Source organism: Callithrix jacchus, chromosome 7 (assembly GCF_049354715.1).
Source record: "Callithrix jacchus isolate 240 chromosome 7, calJac240_pri, whole genome shotgun sequence".
In the NCBI taxonomy this organism is placed as follows: domain Eukaryota; kingdom Metazoa; phylum Chordata; class Mammalia; order Primates; family Cebidae; genus Callithrix; species Callithrix jacchus.
The window spans coordinates 96,813,616-96,822,193 of record NC_133508.1 but is presented as its reverse complement, the minus strand read 5'-3'; positions in this window follow the sequence as shown (position 1 = coordinate 96,822,193).

The window sequence follows — 8,578 nt, the reverse complement described above, 5'->3', positions numbered from 1 at the left end:
CTATTTATTCTTACAACTAGAGTTGTGATTAAAGTATAGTATGAGAAACAGTACTTTTTAAAACACAGAGTTGAGTTTTTGTACAAATGTAAAAGGGTTTTGGGGAGAGTAAAAGAACAAGAAAAAAATGAAAAGAGTAACACATTGTTATCTAATTCTACACTTACAGTCATAAAGGTTTATTTATTTAACCACTTCCTTATCAACTCAATCACCTTATAACAAAATCAACATTGTATTTATTTCCTGTAGATTCCATAACCTCCCAGAGTTTCCTTCTAAGTCTTTCTACAAAAAGAGCATGTAAAATCAAGGCCAAATATATGTTCCTGATATAAATAGCAGGAAGTCAATGAAGTGTTTATTGTGAGAAGAGTAGGATTGAAACATATGCTTGAATACCTACAAGCACAATATGTTCTCCAGCTCTATGTAGCACCTGTGTAGAACAGCTAAGCCATATGTTTCAGAAATTATACCTTAAAAAATACTATGTATATGTCAAAAAGGAAAATGCACATTTGTGAAAAAAAAAAGTTTACTGTTAAAATAACTCAACTTTATGGTTTCTTCAAATCCTTTGTAACAAGTTTTTATCTTGTTACACTTATGGAGAAACTTCTTACAAAACCATTAAAGTAAATAAATAGCTTAGAAGCATATTGTCAAAATGATATTAAAATATCTATACAAGGTTTAAATTTAAATCAGCACAACTTTAATGCAACTCATGACATTTAGAATTAAAAACTCCACATGTCACAAAATAGCTAATGTTAGCTACATTGTTTAGTATTTGCTTGATCTCAAGGAAATAACTTTTTACTCTTTTTAGCCAAAGACCTAATAATATGTTAAGGTTGTCTGTGTTCTATGTATGTGTGGTTAGGGTGTACACAAGGAGGCGAGGCAACTGGGAGGGGCATGATATTCTGGCCTGCTGTGTATTACTAGGGAGTTTCTTACCTGGAATACAGAATAAAGAGAAGAAAGACTTCAAAGCTAAAAAGGATGGAAATACTAAATTTAAAGATTACAAAGAAATGCATGATTGTATTATTAATATGTAACACTTACTTGTCAATTTAATTTAACTGAAAGGACAACTTTCGGTTGAAACTTCTTATATTTCCAAACAGAGGTCTTTCTGAGCCTATTTCTAATGACCAATTTAGACACTGATAATTAACAACATTCATTTGTCAGGCAATAATTGATATAGTAGTAAATATCATTTTAATTCTGTAATTAGATAAAATAACCACATTTTTAATTATAGGAGCTATTAATTTGCTGAATAAACCTTCGAACAGATAACATGAAAGAAAAGCATCACACAACTCAGGTGAAAACATGATGATTTGGTTAATTAGCATTCAAAATACTATATTTGTTCAATTATGTGCAATCAAATGCTTTCTACAAAAACTTGCCTAAAGGAGTAAGTCTGGGAAATGCTTCACAGGTTATTTTTCTCTAGGAGGCTCACAATGCATACGAGCATATTATAAATTATTATAAGATATTCTATAGTAACACGACATATTTAACTCAGTGTTTCCCAAAGTTAGTTGACCATGGCTCTTTTTAAAAAAGGAAACCTGGTGTCATTTTTGTAAATAGTGTTAGCTGCTTACACAAAAGCCTTTTTAATAGAACCATGATTTCACTGGAACAGCAACACACCCAGTCCCAGGGAATCCATCATGAGTTCTCTACAGCAGTTTTAGCAATCTGTAGTGGCTGGAGTATGATGCAGAATTTGGCCAATGAAACCTAAGGAGAAGTCTGCTGAGAGGCTCTTCCTCGATAAGAAAGAAAACAAAAAAAGGAGGGCATAGAGAGAAGATTCTTGTGTTTTGGATGCTGTGAAAATAAGATGCCTTTAGAGATGACAGCATCTTGCAATCAGAAGTAACAAAGCTGAGGTCAGTAGCTAGCTGATGGAGACTGGAGGAATAGGAAGATAAAAAGGGCTCGGCTCTTCGATGGAACTGTTGAATCCACAAGTCAACCTGACAGCTGCCTGTCCCTGTATTTCTTATTGAGAAAATAACAACTATCTTATCATATTAATTTAGCTGTCAGATGAGTTATTACTTGCACCTAAACACCATTCCCATTAATAAACCTTTTCTTGGGAAACCCTGGCATAGAGTAAGAGAGTGCTCTCCTGATTTATGAGATTGGGAGCCCAACACATGCTAGTCAGGAAAGGGAGCATGATAGAGTTGTTCAGAGTTGGGACCAAAGGGATCCACTTAGCTGCAAATTTTGCCCCAAGCAAGACTGAGCCAGCTGTTTTGATCATGGCAAATTTAGCCTCCCTATAGGTCAGTGAGGCTCTCATGGCATAAGGTACATCAGTTATGATATATATCTGTTAGGATAGGCTAGATTATGCTGAGGCAAGAAACAAACTTAAAACCTCAGTGTTTTCAACAGACAACAGTGCATGTCTCATCAAGCCGCATGTTCTCTGTGCATTGGTTAGGGGCTCTGCTCACAGCCATCCTTTCTCTGGAACCCAGGCTGAGGGAGAATACCCATGTGGAGCATTTGTTCGTTGTTGTGCAGGAGAAAAGAAAGCTCTGAGGATTCTCACACTGACAAAGACTTGTTCCAGAAATCACATACATAATTTCTCACAGTTCATTCAACCACAAGGAGACTAGAGAATAAAATACTACCTCATGCTGTGGAACAGGAAGCATTCAGAGAACATCTTCAATAGCTGTCATTCACATCAAGAGTGGCTGGCACAGAAGTTTCTAAACATGAAATATGGTTTAAGGCTCTTGGATTTTCTATGGGAGGTCTGACAGGATTAAACAAGGCCCAAGTTAGTGGCTGGAGAATTACAGGGAACTGGATTTGGCCCCTGGGGGAGATAGCTGATAAAAGCTAGATAATGTATCAGGGTTCCATCTAAGCAGCCTTTCATATAACATTTGGCCCTAGCAGGAAAACTGGAGGGCAAATCAGATATTATGGGTGTAGACAGATAAGCCTTCCATATGGTTTAACTTGAGATAGGGCTTTCTGGGGCCAGGTGGGATGGGAGAAATGATTTACAAGTCAGACTAGCATGAAGGAAAATTTAACCTATGCTTAAAAGAGAGCCAAGGAGACAGTTTTAAAAGTCATATTTGTAGGGAGTGATGAGGCCAGAAATGAGATAAGAACATGAGCCTGAGGCTGGGAGCCTTTCAAACAGAATGAAATGTGATGTGAGGAATACACTTTCACTAATGGCTTAGAAATAATGCAGCAAACCAAGGGAGAAGAATTAATACTTTTCTTTGTGCCTAGGGTAAGGATAGTGTGGCAGTTTCAAGGGGTTCAAACCAGATTGGACAAACATGTTTGTACTTTTGGGGAGAAAGCTGCCATTTGGTGTGGCCCCAGGTGCTCAGGGCTTCATGTCAGAGAGAGGATTCCAGTTCTACTGGCTGGGAAGTGTTGGGGCTGGTCTGAACTGCATGTTCCACACTGCCTGCCTCAGGCTAGGTTTTCTCCAGGTGGAATAAAGCTGAGGCTGCTGACAAAAAGATTTTGAGTACCTGCAGCTTAGCAGAACTGAGAAAGGCAAGGCTGCACATGTTTCATCTTTCATTATTTCCAGATGACCCTTTCCAGACACACCTATCAGCAGAGGCATTCAGTGGGCCACTGGCACAAGATTACCATGGTTCTCAGTTCTTTATATATGTTCCCTCTCTCTTCAGCCCAAGCTGGCCACTTTATGCACCATGCAACAGAGACCATTCCAGCACTCTGGACATAGTAAAAGCTCAGTAACGGTTGGTCTTGTTGATGGAACACAGCATTTATCTGTAGAAACTGTATATAAAGTTGTCCAACTTGAATGGAAGCCATACTTCTAGAAGTTCTATATAATAAATATGAATTAGTTGAGGAGAAAAATTGATTAGAAATTTGTTCCCTTTCTAGTTTATGTCATGTACTATGCCAGACACTATGCGTGTTATCCCATTTAATCCTCACATTAAACATGAAGCAGATTTTATTTTCTCCCACTTGATACATAAGAAATAAAGACTAAGAGGTTAACTGGCTTGTACGAATTCATAAACCGTGTAGATTTGTAAGTAGTGAAGCTCTGATTTGAGTGTAGGACTCAGTGATTCCATGGTTCAAGGCTTTCTCACTTTACCTTTGCTTGCCAATAGAAATAATTCAGTACTTTGATGAACCAATGAGTATCAAAAGGGGCCTCCTAGATATTTATACATCATGTAATGAAGGAAGGCAGGGAAGAGTGAGCAATTAGGAAACTAATGAATCATCTGCTGTTGCACAAATAAGCTAATTTAATTTATTTAGGAAGGAGCAGCGGAGTGGTTCTGCATCTGTGTTCCAGCTACACAGTCTTGGACCAGTCACTTAAATTCTTGGAGATGTGCTTTGGGTATTTGCAACCTGGAATCCCACTTTGTCAGGCCTATCCCAGCAATTTATTATAAGGGGCAGATGAGATAACATGTGCAATCAATACGGAAACTGTAAAGAAGTATTCAAATGGAAGGCATCCCTATTGATTTTGCCTAAATAACAGACATTAATAAAGAATGTGTTTAAAATTAAACAGTAGGGAGTAAGGCTCACTCCAGATTTTAATAAGGAAGCACTTCCAATCATAGCTTAAGGCAGGACTTAAATAAAAATTAGGTCTTTAGAAATATTTATGCGAACATGTAGTTTTAAATGATTTTCTGTGCATAAAGGAAATTGACCACGAAATTAATGGGCAAGTTAATGCTAAATTGAGAAGTCTGAATTTATTAGCAGAAGTCTTTGCTTTTATTTAAGTTACTTTAGTTTTACAAATTTTATATGATTGTCAAATATTCAGAAGTACTGGGAGAAACATCCATTTAAAAAATGTAATTGTTCTTTTAAGTTCTCCCTCCAGAAATCATAAAAGGATAAAAAAAGCTTTTCATATTCAAGACTACCTCCTATTACTGTCAATAGCAGTTAAGTGTATTTATGGAGACATGAGACAGCACAAAGATTCTTCTGTGATTCATCAGAAGTCTCATCTTAAGTATAATTACATTACACAGCTCTACTCAGTCATTAGTTTCTTGTTCAGCAACAATGTCCTTCATTTTAAATTCTTGATGGTAATTATTTGTAACTATGCCCTTGAATTCTGAAAGCATGTGTCCTGCAGTCCTCATGAACAATGGGTGTTTCTGGACTACAGCACCTCTGGCTTCCCATAGGATATCATGCAGGAAATAGTCTGCAACAACGTGGAAAACTTGCAAAAGGTTCTCAGCTTGAGCTACAACCCAAAATAAAGTAGTGTAGTTATGCACATGTGTATGTGCAATAAAAAACTAAAAAGCAAGTCATTAGTTATAAGGCATGATTTTTAAAAATCCTTACTGACCAAATCATGTTACAGTGTTTGACAGTGGCTTAAATTAAGGCATGTTAACACTTACAGAAGACTGACCTGAAATTGAGATTTCTTTAGTTCTTCTAGTGTTTTTTTTTGCAAAATATCTTGTGTTTGTGTATTTAGTCATTTCTGGAACACCAATTATGTGCCAAGAACTGTCTAGGTGCAGAGAACAGGATATAAGATATTCTGAGCCCACCAAGAGCTCACAGGCCAGTGGCCAGGGGAAAAAACAGAGAAGTAAATCTAAAGAACTTGATTATCCTCAGGCCTGGAAGAAAGAGCAGATCATGCTAACAGTAAAACCTAAGCATTCTAGCTTGTTAACTCACCGCTGATTGGGTACCTTCTTAAAGCTGGGAGTTTCCAGGGTTGCCTTACAGTATTTTTACTGCTCCTCTTGGAATTTATGCTCCCCAGTGCAACTGGCAACAACACAGATTATGCTCTGAATATAAAGACCAAATGCTGAGTCTTGATTACTTCTGGATGCCTCACTGGGACTCCAGCTCACTGTGGCCTCGGGTCCTGTTGTTGACTGTAGCTCTGCAACATGCCACTCCATTCTGTCATTCTTGTCTTTTCTTCCTCACCTCCCCCAGCTTTTGTTCTCTTTAGCTCTTTTGAAAGCCACATTTATGTTCTTCCCATATGGGAAGTATTTTTGGTCAAAATTTAAAACCTATAATGTGTTCCTTGGCAAAATGATTTGCTAAGCAAGGCTGGCTTTAACTTGAAAGAGAAGCTTTCAGTAGGCAACAAAACAAAAATCCCACAAACCACTCTGGCCACACGGCAATTCTTAATCATCAAAGCTAAATATACTTTACAGGCATGTATTAAATAAAACCTCCTTTCCCAGTGCACGGAGGTGTGTAGTGGAGTGATTAAAATTTTTATTATTCAGCTACATGTGGTTTCTAATAGAATTCTATATAGACATTTCCATTTTTTCCTAACACACTGGCTTTATAGTAGGAACCTGAATGATTTTCTTAGGGATTAACCTCCTAGCTAGGAGGCCCAGAAAGAACCATGGAGAAACAATATTTGTAGACTGCCTATTGTCTGAAAACCATTGTGCTAAGGGCTTTATCCACAGTTTCTTTTTTTTTGAAACGGAGTCTTGCTTTGTCACCAGGCTGGAGTGCAGTGGCAGGATGTCCACTCACTGCAACCTCTGACTCCCTGGTTTAAGCAATTCTCCTGCCTCAGCCTCCAGAGTAGCTGGGATTACAGGCACGTGCTACCACACCCAGCTAATTTTTGTATTTTTAGTAGTGACGGGGTTTCATCATGTTGGCCAGGATGGTCTCCACCTTCTGACCTTGTAATCTGCCCGCCTTGGCTTCTCCAAATGCTGGGATTACCGGCGAGAGCCACCGCCTCCGGCCGTTCTTTCACTGAATCCTTACCACCAGCGCTTGGAGGTAGGTAGCAGGATGATCCCATGACAGAGGGGAAGACTGAGGCTTAGACAGGTTAGCTATCTTGCCCAAGGTCTTTCAGCCCTTCTCCTTTCTATCAAGCTGCTTCTCACTGTTGAGATGCCAAAGGTGTCCTAGTGTTGCCATTTTTTTTTTTTTTTTTTTGCCTCATTTGTGTGTGTTTTCCTTTTCCTATAAAGCAGTGAAAACCCAGGTCAGGTTTGTTTGAATATGAGTTTGCTTAAAAGAATGGTCAACACCAGTGGCTTGGAACCCATAACATGAGCACTGCAACTACAGAGCAGGTGGTGGGCAGGATTCCTCTCCAGCTGTTACAGAAGGGTGATACCTAAAGTCTTGCACCCAGGCAGATCTGGATTTAAATACTATCTCTGCTACCATCTGGTGATTCCAGGCAAGCTGTTTATCTTTTCTGACACTCAACTTTCTCAACTATACCTTTTCTGAAACTCAACTTTCTCCACTCTAAGGTAGGGGTAATGCTGCCTACCTCACAGTGCAGTAGGTAAGGATTGGAGAGAACATACAACAAGGACTTGACAGATAGTTGGTAATTATTCATGGTATTATGCCTGCCTTTTGTATCCACAGACAACTACTGCATTCACCAGGGCTTTGTGTGAGCAGGTCCAGGCCTGCCTGTTTCTCAGTCAGTGATAAACAGTTTTTGTAGCTGAAGCCTGTTTGACCACAGACCTGACATCTTGCTTAGATCCTGTAACCCAACTCTTCTTCTGTAGTGATCCCCAATCCTCATTCATCCCTAGGGCAACCTCTGGGCTTCCTTGTGCTGCTAGGCCTGCTAGATCAGACACTCACACCCACCTTCACTCTGGGCCATGCCTAAGGTCCCTATATCCTTTGGATACTGTAGAATGCTATTGTAGAGCTGGCCTTCATGACTGGATGTGCTCACCCTTCTCCATGATTACTACTGTTATTATTCTGAGCATCTTCTAGGAGCAGAGCCCTGTAATAACACAGCCATGGTCCATGCAACTGAGCTGAGTACTATCTCCTTTAGCCTTCATTATAAACCTGTAAAGTAGGTACTACTAAAATATTCATATGCAATACATATTCATTTCAAAATGAGGAAACCAAGACTTAGGAAGATTAAAGACCTTTCTCAAGTCACATATCTAGGAAAAAAGAGGTAAAACCAGGCCTAGGATCCCAGGTCCAGGGCTCATAGCTGTGATACCATATTGTTTTTTATCTCACCTGAATATGCTCCACGCAGCAGGTACTTTTTCTTTAAATTGTAGCATCTCTCACAATGTACCGTCATCAATGTATTTGTCTATATCTCTCATTAAACAGCTTTCTGAAGGCAGTAGCCATGTCTTATTTATTCCTGTTCACCAGTGCTTAATACAACATCTGGCACAAAGTACTCCAGAGGATGTCTGTTTACTGAATTATACTGGCTTTTTCTTTTCTACCTGCTGTCTTTTGCTGAAGTCTTAGCATGTCCTCTACCCACACTCTGGAGCTATGACACTCTCAAATCAATGTTAGTAGTTACTCTGGGGTCTGGAATTATGTATGAGTGCTTACATATGTATGTGTGTGTATGTCTGCGTGTGTCTGTGTGTTTGCTGTGGTATCAACTAAAACAGCTATAGTTTTCCAAGTGCTTGCCTACATCAAAAGCTTGTAGCCATCATGTTTCTTCAGTTTCCTTTAATCTGGA